Source organism: Microcebus murinus, chromosome 28 (genome assembly GCF_040939455.1).
Source record: "Microcebus murinus isolate Inina chromosome 28, M.murinus_Inina_mat1.0, whole genome shotgun sequence".
Classification (NCBI taxonomy): domain Eukaryota; kingdom Metazoa; phylum Chordata; class Mammalia; order Primates; family Cheirogaleidae; genus Microcebus; species Microcebus murinus.
This window is the reverse complement of record NC_134131.1, coordinates 16,452,902-16,469,389: the sequence shown is the minus strand read 5'-3', so window position 1 is coordinate 16,469,389 and position 16,488 is coordinate 16,452,902. Positions and strand designations below refer to the sequence as shown.

Sequence of the window (16,488 nt, the reverse complement as noted above, 5' to 3'; positions counted from 1 at the left end):
CCTCGCCTATTCTGTCAGCTTTAAAATTCTCTTTCAGTTGCCACCCTCACAGATGGATTAGGAAACTCTTTCCGGTGCACTCATTAGTGAAATGACCTCAATGAAGCTGGAATCCAATATCTAATCGCCGATTTTTAGCGAGTCCACACGCCAGGGTGGTCGGGGTCCAATGCAGCCCCGGCCAGGCCCAGGCCCCTTGGACTGGGCCACAGGAGGACACAGAGGAGGGTCCCGGCCCCCACGGTCGCGTTGCCGGCAGTTCTCCAAGGGCTTGGGCGTTTTCCAGAGGTAGGAGATGGAGGGGACTGATTTCTTCAGAGCCCCACTAACCACGCCACCCCACCCATGGGACACATCCCTAGAGAGAGAGAGAGACGCCCCATACACTCGCTCCCCTCCCCCATGCGCTGTGCCCCAGCCCGGGCCCGGGGGAATAGGCGGCAGCCCACCCACAGGGTGGGGGGCGCAGCTGAAAGGGGTTGTCGGGGAGGGCGGCCCCTGCCTGGGGTCAAAGGGCGGGCGACTGCGCGCGTGTGCAATCGGTGGCGGCGGGGGCGGCCACGAGCTGGGGGTGGGCCAGGCGAGGAGAGGAAGGGGGCTGGAAGGTCTCCACCTTGGCGAGTCCAGCCGTGGAGGCGCATCTTGTGTGAGTGTGAGTGAGTGAGTGTGAGTGTGAGTGTGTGTGTGTGTGTGTGTGTGTGTGTGTGTATAGAGAGACAGCCCCCCACCCCGGCCCGCCGCTCCCTGCCCGCCCCGCCCCGCCCCGCCTGTCACCCCCGTCCCTCGGAGCCCGCCGGACCCGGCCGGTGAACTCAACAGGCCCGCCCGGTGCGGGTCAGCGCCGGCGCGGGGCCTGGGGCGGGAGGAGGCGGCGGGGAAGCGCAGAGAGGCTCGGCTTCTTGAGCGGGGCAGGGGCGCCCTCCGCCGTCTAGGGCCACACCACCCTGAACGCGCCCGATCTCGTCTGGTCTCGGAAGCTAAGCAGGGTCGGGCCTGGTTAGTACTTGGATGGGAGACCGCCTGGGAATACCGGGTGCCGTAGGCTTCTTTTTTTTTTTGTTTTTTGTTTTGTTTTGCCTCTTGTTCTGTCCCCTCTCTGGGAGCGAGGCGGCGGCCCGGGGCGGGGGTCACCCCCACCCTCAGCGCCCGCCGCGGTGCCTGGCGCCCCAGCCCGCACCGTGGGGCCTCCTCTTGTCCCAAGCCGCGACACCGCCGTCACGCGGCAGCATGCGTGGCTTCTGGACTGTCAGGTCTCAGACCAAAGGTCTGCTCTGTGGGAACCGACACGCTGGAGGAAACCTTGAGAGTCTGAGAGGGGAGGGAGTTCCAGAAGAAGGCCAGGATGTCATTTTGAGGGAGTATGTGACCAGAACTCGTCCCGTTGCTTTTGGGGTTCTATGGGCTACACGTAGGAATCTTTGGTGGTGGCACCTGATGTTGGGGGATCCGGAGTCACACCCAGACCTGCTCCACAGGCCTCCTTTTACTTTTCTCTTCGGATTCATTATGTTTAAAAAGTGTCTCTTATCTCTATGATTGCATTTTCTTTTCTCTCTCTTTTCAAGCAGATGATGGGAGTCCAAGTATTAAGGTGACATGTGTTGCCCGTGCCCCCCTCCCCCCTGTGTTCTTATTCATTAACCTCTGATGTTGTTCCAGCGTATTGTGGGGGTACCAATGTTAAGGTCGGGTACGTTGCCCTCTCCCAGCCTCCCCCCTCGGGTCAGAGCCTCAAGTGCGCCCATCCCCCAGTCGGTGCGCACCCACCCCATTCCTAATGGAGGTGTATGCCCATCCCCTCCCCCCACCCGCCCGACACCCACCCGATGAAGGTGATTCCTCTGTGTCCACTTGGGTGTCCGTCGGTTCGTACCCATTTGCTGGTGAGCGCGAGCACGTGGTGCTCGTGTGTCCATTCTTGGGCTACCTGGCTTACTGGAACGGGTTCCAGCTCTGGCCAGGAGAACCACGAGAGGTGCCCTCTCACCGCTGCTCCTCCTAGCTGAATAGCACTCCGTGGTGTCCACGCGCCACATTTCATTTACGCACTCGTGGGTCGATGGGCACTCGGGTCGCTTCCAGGTCTTTGCGATTGTGACTTGTGCCCTGACTCTAACCCTAACCCTTACCCAGCCCCGTCTCCTCCTCGGCCCCTGCCTGACTGACTCCTTCCCGCCCGGCCTGTCACCTGTCACCGTCCTCTGCCCCTGCCTGACACGCTCCTCCCCGCCCGGGCCGTCACCGTCCTCGGCCCCTGCCTGACGGGGCTCCTCCGTCGCCTGGGCCTTCCAAGGGCTTGGTGTGGACGCTGGTTCCAGGACGCCCTCCCAGGAACCCGGTAGCAGGGCGGCCGCAGCGTCTCGCGCCACCCAACCGTCCGCCGGCCGGCGGCCGGCGCTAAGTGGCCTGCGGGGGACGTGCCCCCACTGTGGGGCGGGCGCCCAGCCTGGTGTCTTCTCTGAGGCCCCGTGGCTGCTTTTCCCCCCCGCAAGGGGAGAGCCGCGGAGGTGGGGACCGCCTCCTCGTGGGGACGTACACCCAGCTCTCCACGTCGGATTCCGGGGCTCTCTGTCCTGCCAGAAGGCCCAGCTGGCCTGCGGGTCCTTAGAGTGGCAAAAACATCCGAAAACTGAGATTGAGGGTCCGGTGGTTGTCTGCACTTTTGTGCTGGGCACCCCAGGGAGGCCCGGGGGCTGGCTGGACAACGCGGTCTGCTGGGCGGGGGGGGGGGTTTGGAGGAGCAACTGATGCCCTTTGCACTTTGGGTAGCAAGTGTCTGAGGTGTCTCTGAGCCCTGCGCCATGTCGGGGGTGGGGGTGGGAGGTCGGGGGGGGGGTGGAGGAGCAGGAGGAGGAGGAGGAGGAGGAGGTGGGAAGGGCCGTGGCCTGCAGTCGTGTTCCCGGGGTGGCTTCTTCCACAGGCTGCTTGGCCTGGGCTCCCTGCACCTGGGCCTTTGGAGGACTGGCCCTGTGCTTGCCAACGCTTCCCCTGCAGGGACCCAGAGCTGGGAGGTTGCATCTCTCAGCCCTGGGTCGGGCAGAGCCCCAGCGGGCCATGCCCACAACCTCTCTCAGCACGGGTCCCCCAGAAGGCTCCTTTGGGACCAGGATTCTCTTGCGGGTGACTCTTTAAGGTCTGGCCCCTGGATGGAGGGGCACCAGGAGTAGAGGAGCAGGAAGGGGAAGGGGGTGGCCGTGCGAGGGGACACTTTCAGGCCAAGTCCCAGCTTCAGCCTGATCCTCCTGGGAACCCCGGGGTGTACGTCACACCTCCTGGTTGTCCCGCTCTGAGACAAGGAGCCGGGCTTCGCATTCCCCCAGCAGCCAGTCGTGGGCTGAGGACACCTGGGGCGTTGGGAACTCCCTGGCTTCTCCTTGGCTTAACATCTGGAGCTGCTTGTGAATCGTGCCGCCACACACACCCGAGTGCAGGTGTCTTCTGCACAGACTGCGGGCCTCGCTCTTCTGAATGCCGCTAGCTCGCCACCCACCCACGGGTGAACCTGGTCAGGGTACTTTCTCTCGGGGGCAGACTCTGATCCTGGCGGGCTACCGGTGTCTCTGTTTGCTCGTTTCTTTCTTCCATTTCGGGAAAGGCTTCCTTACTGGGTGTGGAAATCTCCTATGCCTTTCCTCGCCTATTCTGTCAGCTTTAAAATTCTCTTTCAGTTGCCACCCTCACAGATGGATTAGGAAACTCTTTCCGGTGCACTCATTAGTGAAATGACCTCAATGAAGCTGGAATCCAATATCTAATCGCCGATTTTTAGCGAGTCCACACGCCAGGGTGGTCGGGGTCCAATGCAGCCCCGGCCAGGCCCAGGCCCCTTGGACTGGGCCACAGGAGGACACAGAGGAGGGTCCCGGCCCCCACGGTCGCGTTGCCGGCAGTTCTCCAAGGGCTTGGGCGTTTTCCAGAGGTAGGAGATGGAGGGGACTGATTTCTTCAGCGCCCCACTAACCACGCCACCCCACCCATGGGACACATCCCTAGAGAGAGAGAGAGACGCCCCATACACTCGCTCCCCTCCCCCATGCGCTGTGCCCCAGCCCGGGCCCGGGGGAATAGGCGGCAGCCCACCCACAGGGTGGGGGGCGCAGCTGAAAGGGGTTGTCGGGGAGGGCGGCCCCTGCCTGGGGTCAAAGGGCGGGCGACCCGCGCGTGCGCAATCGGCGGCGGCGGCGGCGGGGGCGGCCACGAGCTGGGGGTGGGCCAGGCGAGGAGAGGAAGGGGGCTGGAAGGTCTCCACCTTGGCGAGTCCAGCCGTGGAGGCGCATCTTGTGTGAGTGTGAGTGAGTGAGTGTGAGTGTGAGTGTGTGTGTGTGTGTGTGTGTGTGTGTGTGTGTGTATAGAGAGACAGCCCCCCACCCCGGCCCGCCGCTCCCTGCCCGCCCCGCCCCGCCCCGCCTGTCACCCCCGTCCCTCGGAGCCCGCCGGACCCGGCCGGTGAACTCAACAGTCCCGCCCGGTGCGGGTCAGCGCCGGCGCGGGGCCTGGGGCGGGGGGAGGAGGCGGCGGGGAAGCGCAGAGAGGCTCGGCTTCTTGAGCGGGGCAGGGGCGCCCTCCGCCGTCTAGGGCCACACCACCCTGAACGCGCCCGATCTCGTCTGGTCTCGGAAGCTAAGCAGGGTCGGGCCTGGTTAGTACTTGGATGGGAGACCGCCTGGGAATACCGGGTGCCGTAGGCTTCTTTTTTTTTTTGTTTTTTGTTTTGTTTTGCCTCTTGTTCTGTCCCCTCTCTGGGAGCGAGGCGGCGGCCCGGGGCGGGGGTCACCCCCACCCTCAGCGCCCGCCGCGGTGCCTGGCGCCCCAGCCCGCACCGTGGGGCCTCCTCTTGTCCCAAGCCGCGACACCGCCGTCACGCGGCAGCATGCGTGGCTTCTGGACTGTCAGGTCTCAGACCAAAGGTCTGCTCTGTGGGAACCGACACGCTGGAGGAAACCTTGAGAGTCTGAGAGAGGAGGGAGTTCCAGAAGAAGGCCAGGATGTCATTTTGAGGGAGTATGTGACCAGAACTCGTCCCGTTGCTTTTGGGGTTCTATGGGCTACACGTAGGAATCTTTGGTGGTGGCACCTGATGTTGGGGGATCCGGAGTCACACCCAGACCTGCTCCACAGGCCTCCTTTTACTTTTCTCTTCGGATTCATTATGTTTAAAAAGTGTCTCTTATCTCTATGATTGCATTTTCTTTTCTCTCTCTTTTCAAGCAGATGATGGGAGTCCAAGTATTAAGGTGACATGTGTTGCCCGTGCCCCCCTCCCCCCTGTGTTCTTATTCATTAACCTCTGATGTTGTTCCAGCGTATTGTGGGGGTACCAATGTTAAGGTCGGGTACGTTGCCCTCTCCCAGCCTCCCCCCTCGGGTCAGAGCCTCAAGTGCGCCCATCCCCCAGTCGGTGCGCACCCACCCCATTCCTAATGGAGGTGTATGCCCATCCCCTCCCCCCACCCGCCCGACACCCACCCGATGAAGGTGATTCCTCTGTGTCCACTTGGGTGTCCGTCGGTTCGTACCCATTTGCTGGTGAGCGCGAGCACGTGGTGCTCGTGTGTCCATTCTTGGGCTACCTGGCTTACTGGAACGGGTTCCAGCTCTGGCCAGGAGAACCACGAGAGGTGCCCTCTCACCGCTGCTCCTCCTAGCTGAATAGCACTCCGTGGTGTCCACGCGCCACATTTCATTTACGCACTCGTGGGTCGATGGGCACTCGGGTCGCTTCCAGGTCTTTGCGATTGTGACTTGTGCCCTGACTCTAACCCTAACCCTTACCCAGCCCCGTCTCCTCCTCGGCCCCTGCCTGACTGACTCCTTCCCGCCCGGCCTGTCACCTGTCACCGTCCTCTGCCCCTGCCTGACACGCTCCTCCCCGCCCGGGCCGTCACCGTCCTCGGCCCCTGCCTGACGGGGCTCCTCCGTCGCCTGGGCCTTCCAAGGGCTTGGTGTGGACGCTGGTTCCAGGACGCCCTCCCAGGAACCCGGTAGCAGGGCGGCCGCAGCGTCTCGCGCCACCCAACCGTCCGCCGGCCGGCGGCCGGCGCTAAGTGGCCTGCGGGGGACGTGCCCCCACTGTGGGGCGGGCGCCCAGCCTGGTGTCTTCTCTGAGGCCCCGTGGCTGCTTTTCCCCCCCGCAAGGGGAGAGCCGCGGAGGTGGGGACCGCCTCCTCGTGGGGACGTACACCCAGCTCTCCACGTCGGATTCCGGGGCTCTCTGTCCTGCCAGAAGGCCCAGCTGGCCTGCGGGTCCTTAGAGTGGCAAAAACATCCGAAAACTGAGATTGAGGGTCCGGTGGTTGTCTGCACTTTTGTGCTGGGCACCCCAGGGAGGCCCGGGGGCTGGCTGGACAACGCGGTCTGCTGGGCGGGGGGGGGGGGGTTTGGAGGAGCAACTGATGCCCTTTGCACTTTGGGTAGCAAGTGTCTGAGGTGTCTCTGAGCCCTGCGCCATGTCGGGGGTGGGGGTGGGAGGTCGGGGGGGGGGGGGTGGAGGAGCAGGAGGAGGAGGAGGAGGAGGAGGTGGGAAGGGCCGTGGCCTGCAGTCGTGTTCCCGGGGTGGCTTCTTCCACAGGCTGCTTGGCCTGGGCTCCCTGCACCTGGGCCTTTGGAGGACTGGCCCTGTGCTTGCCAACGCTTCCCCTGCAGGGACCCAGAGCTGGGAGGTTGCATCTCTCAGCCCTGGGTCGGGCAGAGCCCCAGCGGGCCATGCCCACAACCTCTCTCAGCACGGGTCCCCCAGAAGGCTCCTTTGGGACCAGGATTCTCTTGCGGGTGACTCTTTAAGGTCTGGCCCCTGGATGGAGGGGCACCAGGAGTAGAGGAGCAGGAAGGGGAAGGGGGTGGCCGTGCGAGGGGACACTTTCAGGCCAAGTCCCAGCTTCAGCCTGATCCTCCTGGGAACCCCGGGGTGTACGTCACACCTCCTGGTTGTCCCGCTCTGAGACAAGGAGCCGGGCTTCGCATTCCCCCAGCAGCCAGTCGTGGGCTGAGGACACCTGGGGCGTTGGGAACTCCCTGGCTTCTCCTTGGCTTAACATCTGGAGCTGCTTGTGAATCGTGCCGCCACACACACCCGAGTGCAGGTGTCTTCTGCACAGACTGCGGGCCTCGCTCTTCTGAATGCCGCTAGCTCGCCACCCACCCACGGGTGAACCTGGTCAGGGTACTTTCTCTCGGGGGCAGACTCTGATCCTGGCGGGCTACCGGTGTCTCTGTTTGCTCGTTTCTTTCTTCCATTTCGGGAAAGGCTTCCTTACTGGGTGTGGAAATCTCCTATGCCTTTCCTCGCCTATTCTGTCAGCTTTAAAATTCTCTTTCAGTTGCCACCCTCACAGATGGATTAGGAAACTCTTTCCGGTGCACTCATTAGTGAAATGACCTCAATGAAGCTGGAATCCAATATCTAATCGCCGATTTTTAGCGAGTCCACACGCCAGGGTGGTCGGGGTCCAATGCAGCCCCGGCCAGGCCCAGGCCCCTTGGACTGGGCCACAGGAGGACACAGAGGAGGGTCCCGGCCCCCACGGTCGCGTTGCCGGCAGTTCTCCAAGGGCTTGGGCGTTTTCCAGAGGTAGGAGATGGAGGGGACTGATTTCTTCAGCGCCCCACTAACCACGCCACCCCACCCATGGGACACATCCCTAGAGAGAGAGAGAGACGCCCCATACACTCGCTCCCCTCCCCCATGCGCTGTGCCCCAGCCCGGGCCCGGGGGAATAGGCGGCAGCCCACCCACAGGGTGGGGGGCGCAGCTGAAAGGGGTTGTCGGGGAGGGCGGCCCCTGCCTGGGGTCAAAGGGCGGGCGACCCGCGCGTGCGCAATCGGCGGCGGCGGCGGCGGGGGCGGCCACGAGCTGGGGGTGGGCCAGGCGAGGAGAGGAAGGGGGCTGGAAGGTCTCCACCTTGGCGAGTCCAGCCGTGGAGGCGCATCTTGTGTGAGTGTGAGTGAGTGAGTGTGAGTGTGAGTGTGTGTGTGTGTGTGTGTGTGTGTGTGTGTGTGTATAGAGAGACAGCCCCCCACCCCGGCCCGCCGCTCCCTGCCCGCCCCGCCCCGCCCCGCCTGTCACCCCCGTCCCTCGGAGCCCGCCGGACCCGGCCGGTGAACTCAACAGTCCCGCCCGGTGCGGGTCAGCGCCGGCGCGGGGCCTGGGGCGGGGGGAGGAGGCGGCGGGGAAGCGCAGAGAGGCTCGGCTTCTTGAGCGGGGCAGGGGCGCCCTCCGCCGTCTAGGGCCACACCACCCTGAACGCGCCCGATCTCGTCTGGTCTCGGAAGCTAAGCAGGGTCGGGCCTGGTTAGTACTTGGATGGGAGACCGCCTGGGAATACCGGGTGCCGTAGGCTTCTTTTTTTTTTTGTTTTTTGTTTTGTTTTGCCTCTTGTTCTGTCCCCTCTCTGGGAGCGAGGCGGCGGCCCGGGGCGGGGGTCACCCCCACCCTCAGCGCCCGCCGCGGTGCCTGGCGCCCCAGCCCGCACCGTGGGGCCTCCTCTTGTCCCAAGCCGCGACACCGCCGTCACGCGGCAGCATGCGTGGCTTCTGGACTGTCAGGTCTCAGACCAAAGGTCTGCTCTGTGGGAACCGACACGCTGGAGGAAACCTTGAGAGTCTGAGAGAGGAGGGAGTTCCAGAAGAAGGCCAGGATGTCATTTTGAGGGAGTATGTGACCAGAACTCGTCCCGTTGCTTTTGGGGTTCTATGGGCTACACGTAGGAATCTTTGGTGGTGGCACCTGATGTTGGGGGATCCGGAGTCACACCCAGACCTGCTCCACAGGCCTCCTTTTACTTTTCTCTTCGGATTCATTATGTTTAAAAAGTGTCTCTTATCTCTATGATTGCATTTTCTTTTCTCTCTCTTTTCAAGCAGATGATGGGAGTCCAAGTATTAAGGTGACATGTGTTGCCCGTGCCCCCCTCCCCCCTGTGTTCTTATTCATTAACCTCTGATGTTGTTCCAGCGTATTGTGGGGGTACCAATGTTAAGGTCGGGTACGTTGCCCTCTCCCAGCCTCCCCCCTCGGGTCAGAGCCTCAAGTGCGCCCATCCCCCAGTCGGTGCGCACCCACCCCATTCCTAATGGAGGTGTATGCCCATCCCCTCCCCCCACCCGCCCGACACCCACCCGATGAAGGTGATTCCTCTGTGTCCACTTGGGTGTCCGTCGGTTCGTACCCATTTGCTGGTGAGCGCGAGCACGTGGTGCTCGTGTGTCCATTCTTGGGCTACCTGGCTTACTGGAACGGGTTCCAGCTCTGGCCAGGAGAACCACGAGAGGTGCCCTCTCACCGCTGCTCCTCCTAGCTGAATAGCACTCCGTGGTGTCCACGCGCCACATTTCATTTACGCACTCGTGGGTCGATGGGCACTCGGGTCGCTTCCAGGTCTTTGCGATTGTGACTTGTGCCCTGACTCTAACCCTAACCCTTACCCAGCCCCGTCTCCTCCTCGGCCCCTGCCTGACTGACTCCTTCCCGCCCGGCCTGTCACCTGTCACCGTCCTCTGCCCCTGCCTGACACGCTCCTCCCCGCCCGGGCCGTCACCGTCCTCGGCCCCTGCCTGACGGGGCTCCTCCGTCGCCTGGGCCTTCCAAGGGCTTGGTGTGGACGCTGGTTCCAGGACGCCCTCCCAGGAACCCGGTAGCAGGGCGGCCGCAGCGTCTCGCGCCACCCAACCGTCCGCCGGCCGGCGGCCGGCGCTAAGTGGCCTGCGGGGGACGTGCCCCCACTGTGGGGCGGGCGCCCAGCCTGGTGTCTTCTCTGAGGCCCCGTGGCTGCTTTTCCCCCCCGCAAGGGGAGAGCCGCGGAGGTGGGGACCGCCTCCTCGTGGGGACGTACACCCAGCTCTCCACGTCGGATTCCGGGGCTCTCTGTCCTGCCAGAAGGCCCAGCTGGCCTGCGGGTCCTTAGAGTGGCAAAAACATCCGAAAACTGAGATTGAGGGTCCGGTGGTTGTCTGCACTTTTGTGCTGGGCACCCCAGGGAGGCCCGGGGGCTGGCTGGACAACGCGGTCTGCTGGGCGGGGGGGGGGGGTTTGGAGGAGCAACTGATGCCCTTTGCACTTTGGGTAGCAAGTGTCTGAGGTGTCTCTGAGCCCTGCGCCATGTCGGGGGTGGGGGTGGGAGGTCGGGGGGGGGGTGGAGGAGCAGGAGGAGGAGGAGGAGGAGGAGGTGGGAAGGGCCGTGGCCTGCAGTCGTGTTCCCGGGGTGGCTTCTTCCACAGGCTGCTTGGCCTGGGCTCCCTGCACCTGGGCCTTTGGAGGACTGGCCCTGTGCTTGCCAACGCTTCCCCTGCAGGGACCCAGAGCTGGGAGGTTGCATCTCTCAGCCCTGGGTCGGGCAGAGCCCCAGCGGGCCATGCCCACAACCTCTCTCAGCACGGGTCCCCCAGAAGGCTCCTTTGGGACCAGGATTCTCTTGCGGGTGACTCTTTAAGGTCTGGCCCCTGGATGGAGGGGCACCAGGAGTAGAGGAGCAGGAAGGGGAAGGGGGTGGCCGTGCGAGGGGACACTTTCAGGCCAAGTCCCAGCTTCAGCCTGATCCTCCTGGGAACCCCGGGGTGTACGTCACACCTCCTGGTTGTCCCGCTCTGAGACAAGGAGCCGGGCTTCGCATTCCCCCAGCAGCCAGTCGTGGGCTGAGGACACCTGGGGCGTTGGGAACTCCCTGGCTTCTCCTTGGCTTAACATCTGGAGCTGCTTGTGAATCGTGCCGCCACACACACCCGAGTGCAGGTGTCTTCTGCACAGACTGCGGGCCTCGCTCTTCTGAATGCCGCTAGCTCGCCACCCACCCACGGGTGAACCTGGTCAGGGTACTTTCTCTCGGGGGCAGACTCTGATCCTGGCGGGCTACCGGTGTCTCTGTTTGCTCGTTTCTTTCTTCCATTTCGGGAAAGGCTTCCTTACTGGGTGTGGAAATCTCCTATGCCTTTCCTCGCCTATTCTGTCAGCTTTAAAATTCTCTTTCAGTTGCCACCCTCACAGATGGATTAGGAAACTCTTTCCGGTGCACTCATTAGTGAAATGACCTCAATGAAGCTGGAATCCAATATCTAATCGCCGATTTTTAGCGAGTCCACACGCCAGGGTGGTCGGGGTCCAATGCAGCCCCGGCCAGGCCCAGGCCCCTTGGACTGGGCCACAGGAGGACACAGAGGAGGGTCCCGGCCCCCACGGTCGCGTTGCCGGCAGTTCTCCAAGGGCTTGGGCGTTTTCCAGAGGTAGGAGATGGAGGGGACTGATTTCTTCAGCGCCCCACTAACCACGCCACCCCACCCATGGGACACATCCCTAGAGAGAGAGAGAGACGCCCCATACACTCGCTCCCCTCCCCCATGCGCTGTGCCCCAGCCCGGGCCCGGGGGAATAGGCGGCAGCCCACCCACAGGGTGGGGGGCGCAGCTGAAAGGGGTTGTCGGGGAGGGCGGCCCCTGCCTGGGGTCAAAGGGCGGGCGACTGCGCGCGTGTGCAATCGGCGGCGGCGGGGGCGGCCACGAGCTGGGGGTGGGCCAGGCGAGGAGAGGAAGGGGGCTGGAAGGTCTCCACCTTGGCGAGTCCAGCCGTGGAGGCGCATCTTGTGTGAGTGTGAGTGAGTGAGTGTGAGTGTGAGTGTGTGTGTGTGTGTGTGTGTGTGTGTGTGTGTGTGTGTATAGAGAGACAGCCCCCCACCCCGGCCCGCCGCTCCCTGCCCGCCCCGCCCCGCCTGTCACCCCCGTCCCTCGGAGCCCGCCGGACCCGGCCGGTGAACTCAACAGGCCCGGCCCGGTGCGGGTCAGCGCCGGCGCGGGGCCTGGGGCGGGAGGAGGCGGCGGGGAAGCGCAGAGAGGCTCGGCTTCTTGAGCGGGGCAGGGGCGCCCTCCGCCGTCTAGGGCCACACCACCCTGAACGCGCCCGATCTCGTCTGGTCTCGGAAGCTAAGCAGGGTCGGGCCTGGTTAGTACTTGGATGGGAGACCGCCTGGGAATACCGGGTGCCGTAGGCTTCTTTTTTTTTTTTTTTTTTTTTGTTTTGCCTCTTGTTCTGTCCCCTCTCTGGGAGCGAGGCGGCGGCCCGGGGCGGGGGTCACCCCCACCCTCAGCGCCCGCCGCGGTGCCTGGCGCCCCAGCCCGCACCGTGGGGCCTCCTCTTGTCCCAAGCCGCGACACCGCCGTCACGCGGCAGCATGCGTGGCTTCTGGACTGTCAGGTCTCAGACCAAAGGTCTGCTCTGTGGGAACCGACACGCTGGAGGAAACCTTGAGAGTCTGAGAGGGGAGGGAGTTCCAGAAGAAGGCCAGGATGTCATTTTGAGGGAGTATGTGACCAGAACTCGTCCCGTTGCTTTTGGGGTTCTATGGGCTACACGTAGGAATCTTTGGTGGTGGCACCTGATGTTGGGGGATCCGGAGTCACACCCAGACCTGCCCCACAGGCCTCCTTTTACTTTTCTCTTCGGATTCATTATGTTTAAAAAGTGTCTCTTATCTCTATGATTGCATTTTCTTTTCTCTCTCTTTTCAAGCAGATGATGGGAGTCCAAGTATTAAGGTGACATGTGTTGCCCGTGCCCCCCTCCCCCCTGTGTTCTTATTCATTAACCTCTGATGTTGTTCCAGCGTATTGTGGGGGTACCAATGTTAAGGTCGGGTACGTTGCCCTCTCCCGGGTCAGAGCCTCAAGTGCGCCCATCCCCCAGTCGGTGCGCACCCACCCCATTCCTAATGGAGGTGTATGCCCATCCCTTCCCCCCACCCGCCCGACACCCACCCGATGAAGGTGATTCCTCTGTGTCCACTTGGGTGTCCGTCGGTTCGTACCCATTTGCTGGTGAGCGCCAGCACGTGGTGCTCGTGTGTCCATTCTTGGGCTACCTGGCTTACTGGAACGGGTTCCAGCTCTGGCCAGGAGAACCACGAGAGGTGCCCTCTCACCGCTGCTCCTCCTAGCTGAATAGCACTCCGTGGTGTCCACGCGCCACATTTCATTTACGCACTCGTGGGTCGATGGGCACTCGGGTCGCTTCCAGGTCTTTGCGATTGTGACTTGTGCCCTGACTCTAACCCTAACCCTTACCCAGCCCCGTCTCCTCCTCGGCCCCTGCCTGACTGACTCCTTCCCGCCCGGCCTGTCACCTGTCACCGTCCTCTGCCCCTGCCTGACACGCTCCTCCCCGCCCGGGCCGTCACCGTCCTCAGCCCCTGCCTGACGGGGCTCCTCCGTCGCCTGGGCCTTCCAAGGGCTTGGTGTGGACGCTGGTTCCAGGACGCCCTCCCAGGAACCCGGTAGCAGGGCGGCCGCAGCGTCTCGCGCCACCCAACCGTCCGCCGGCCGGCGGCCGTCGCTAAGTGGCCTGCGGGGGACGTGCCCCCACTGTGGGGCGGGCGCCCAGCCTGGTGTCTTCTCTGAGGCCCCGTGGCTGCTTTTCCCCCCCGCAAGGGGAGAGCCACGGAGGTGGGGACCGCCTCCTCGTGGGGACGTACACCCAGCTCTCCACGTCGGATTCCGGGGCTCTCTGTCCTGCCAGAAGGCCCAGCTGGCCTGCGGGTCCTTAGAGTGGCAAAAACATCCGAAAACTGAGATTGAGGGTCCGGTGGTTGTCTGCACTTTTGTGCTGGGCACCCCAGGGAGGCCCGGGGGCTGGCTGGACAACGCGGTCTGCTGGGCGGGGGGGGGTTTGGAGGAGCAACTGATGCCCTTTGCACTTTGGGTAGCAAGTGTCTGAGGTGTCTCTGAGCCCTGCGCCATGTCGGGGGGGGGGTGGGAGGTCGGGGGGGTGGAGGAGCAGGAGGAGGAGGAGGAGGAGGAGGAGGTGGGAAGGGCCGTGGCCTGCAGTCGTGTTCCCGGGGTGGCTTCTTCCACAGGCTGCTTGGCCTGGGCTCCCTGCACCTGGGCCTTTGGAGGACTGGCCCTGTGCTTGCCAACGCTTCCCCTGCAGGGACCCAGAGCTGGGAGGTTGCATCTCTCAGCCCTGGGTCGGGCAGAGCCCCAGCGGGCCATGCCCACAACCTCTCTCAGCACGGGTCCCCCAGAAGGCTCCTTTGGGACCAGGATTCTCTTGCGGGTGACTCTTTAAGGTCTGGCCCCTGGATGGAGGGGCACCAGGAGTAGAGGAGCAGGAAGGGGAAGGGGGTGGCCGTGCGAGGGGACACTTTCAGGCCAAGTCCCAGCTTCAGCCTGATCCTCCTGGGAACCCCGGGGTGTACGTCACACCTCCTGGTTGTCCCGCTCTGAGACAAGGAGCCGGGCTTCGCATTCCCCCAGCAGCCAGTCGTGGGCTGAGGACACCTGGGGCGTTGGGAACTCCCTGGCTTCTCCTTGGCTTAACATCTGGAGCTGCTTGTGAATCGTGCCGCCACACACACCCGAGTGCAGGTGTCTTCTGCACAGACTGCGGGCCTCGCTCTTCTGAATGCCGCTAGCTCGCCACCCACCCACGGGTGAACCTGGTCAGGGTACTTTCTCTCGGGGGCAGACTCTGATCCTGGCGGGCTACCGGTGTCTCTGTTTGCTCGTTTCTTTCTTCCATTTCGGGAAAGGCTTCCTTACTGGGTGTGGAAATCTCCTATGCCTTTCCTCGCCTATTCTGTCAGCTTTAAAATTCTCTTTCAGTTGCCACCCTCACAGATGGATTAGGAAACTCTTTCCGGTGCACTCATTAGTGAAATGACCTCAATGAAGCTGGAATCCAATATCTAATCGCCGATTTTTAGCGAGTCCACACGCCAGGGTGGTCGGGGTCCAATGCAGCCCCGGCCAGGCCCAGGCCCCTTGGACTGGGCCACAGGAGGACACAGAGGAGGGTCCCGGCCCCCACGGTCGCGTTGCCGGCAGTTCTCCAAGGGCTTGGGCGTTTTCCAGAGGTAGGAGATGGAGGGGACTGATTTCTTCAGCGCCCCACTAACCACGCCACCCCACCCATGGGACACATCCCTAGAGAGAGAGAGAGACGCCCCATACACTCGCTCCCCTCCCCCATGCGCTGTGCCCCAGCCCGGGCCCGGGGGAATAGGCGGCAGCCCACCCACAGGGTGGGGGGCGCAGCTGAAAGGGGTTGTCGGGGAGGGCGGCCCCTGCCTGGGGTCAAAGGGCGGGCGACCCGCGCGTGCGCAATCGGCGGCGGCGGCGGCGGGGGCGGCCACGAGCTGGGGGTGGGCCAGGCGAGGAGAGGAAGGGGGCTGGAAGGTCTCCACCTTGGCGAGTCCAGCCGTGGAGGCGCATCTTGTGTGAGTGTGAGTGAGTGAGTGTGAGTGTGAGTGTGTGTGTGTGTGTGTGTGTGTGTGTGTGTATAGAGAGACAGCCCCCCACCCCGGCCCGCCGCTCCCTGCCCGCCCCGCCCCGCCCCGCCTGTCACCCCCGTCCCTCGGAGCCCGCCGGACCCGGCCGGTGAACTCAACAGGCCCGCCCGGTGCGGGTCAGCGCCGGCGCGGGGCCTGGGGCGGGAGGAGGCGGCGGGGAAGCGCAGAGAGGCTCGGCTTCTTGAGCGGGGCAGGGGCGCCCTCCGCCGTCTAGGGCCACACCACCCTGAACGCGCCCGATCTCGTCTGGTCTCGGAAGCTAAGCAGGGTCGGGCCTGGTTAGTACTTGGATGGGAGACCGCCTGGGAATACCGGGTGCCGTAGGCTTCTTTTTTTTTTTTTTTTTTTTTGTTTTGCCTCTTGTTCTGTCCCCTCTCTGGGAGCGAGGCGGCGGCCCGGGGCGGGGGTCACCCCCACCCTCAGCGCCCGCCGCGGTGCCTGGCGCCCCAGCCCGCACCGTGGGGCCTCCTCTTGTCCCAAGCCGCGACACCGCCGTCACGCGGCAGCATGCGTGGCTTCTGGACTGTCAGGTCTCAGACCAAAGGTCTGCTCTGTGGGAACCGACACGCTGGAGGAAACCTTGAGAGTCTGAGAGGGGAGGGAGTTCCAGAAGAAGGCCAGGATGTCATTTTGAGGGAGTATGTGACCAGAACTCGTCCCGTTGCTTTTGGGGTTCTATGGGCTACACGTAGGAATCTTTGGTGGTGGCACCTGATGTTGGGGGATCCGGAGTCACACCCAGACCTGCTCCACAGGCCTCCTTTTACTTTTCTCTTCGGATTCATTATGTTTAAAAAGTGTCTCTTATCTCTATGATTGCATTTTCTTTTCTCTCTCTTTTCAAGCAGATGATGGGAGTCCAAGTATTAAGGTGACATGTGTTGCCCGTGCCCCCCTCCCCCCTGTGTTCTTATTCATTTACCTCTGATGTTGTTCCAGCGTATTGTGGGGGTACCAATGTTAAGGTCGGGTACGTTGCCCTCTCCCAGCCTCCCACCTCGGGTCAGAGCCTCAAGTGCGCCCATCCCCCAGTCGGTGCGCACCCACCCCATTCCTAATGGAGGTGTATGCCCATCCCCTCCCCCCACCCGCCCGACACCCACCCGATGAAGGTGATTCCTCTGTGTCCACTTAGGTGTCCGTCGGTTCGTACCCATTTGCTGGTGAGCGCGAGCACGTGGTGCTCGTGTGTCCATTCTTGGGCTACCTGGCTTACTGGAACGGG

General features: G+C 63.3%; 5 non-coding genes across 5 annotated transcripts; all 5 read left to right on the top strand.

The window, feature by feature from the left end:
* The first annotated feature begins 926 nt into the window (after nt 1-926).
* LOC142865162 (5S ribosomal RNA) lies at nt 927-1,045 on the top strand. The gene has a single exon (XR_012915465.1). It is a non-coding gene; the product is annotated as a 5S ribosomal RNA (ribosomal RNA).
* A 3,524-nt stretch (nt 1,046-4,569) lies between these two features.
* Nucleotides 4,570-4,688, top strand: LOC142865161 (5S ribosomal RNA). Its single transcript, XR_012915464.1, has one exon. It is a non-coding gene; the product is annotated as a 5S ribosomal RNA (ribosomal RNA).
* A 3,529-nt stretch (nt 4,689-8,217) lies between these two features.
* Nucleotides 8,218-8,336, top strand: LOC142865160 (5S ribosomal RNA). Its single transcript, XR_012915463.1, has one exon. It is a non-coding gene; the product is annotated as a 5S ribosomal RNA (ribosomal RNA).
* Nucleotides 8,337-11,853: 3,517 nt separating this feature from the next.
* LOC142865159 (5S ribosomal RNA) lies at nt 11,854-11,972 on the top strand. Its single transcript, XR_012915462.1, has one exon. It is a non-coding gene; the product is annotated as a 5S ribosomal RNA (ribosomal RNA).
* A 3,499-nt stretch (nt 11,973-15,471) lies between these two features.
* LOC142865158 (5S ribosomal RNA) lies at nt 15,472-15,590 on the top strand. Its single transcript, XR_012915461.1, has one exon. It is a non-coding gene; the product is annotated as a 5S ribosomal RNA (ribosomal RNA).
* Nucleotides 15,591-16,488: the final 898 nt, after the last annotated feature.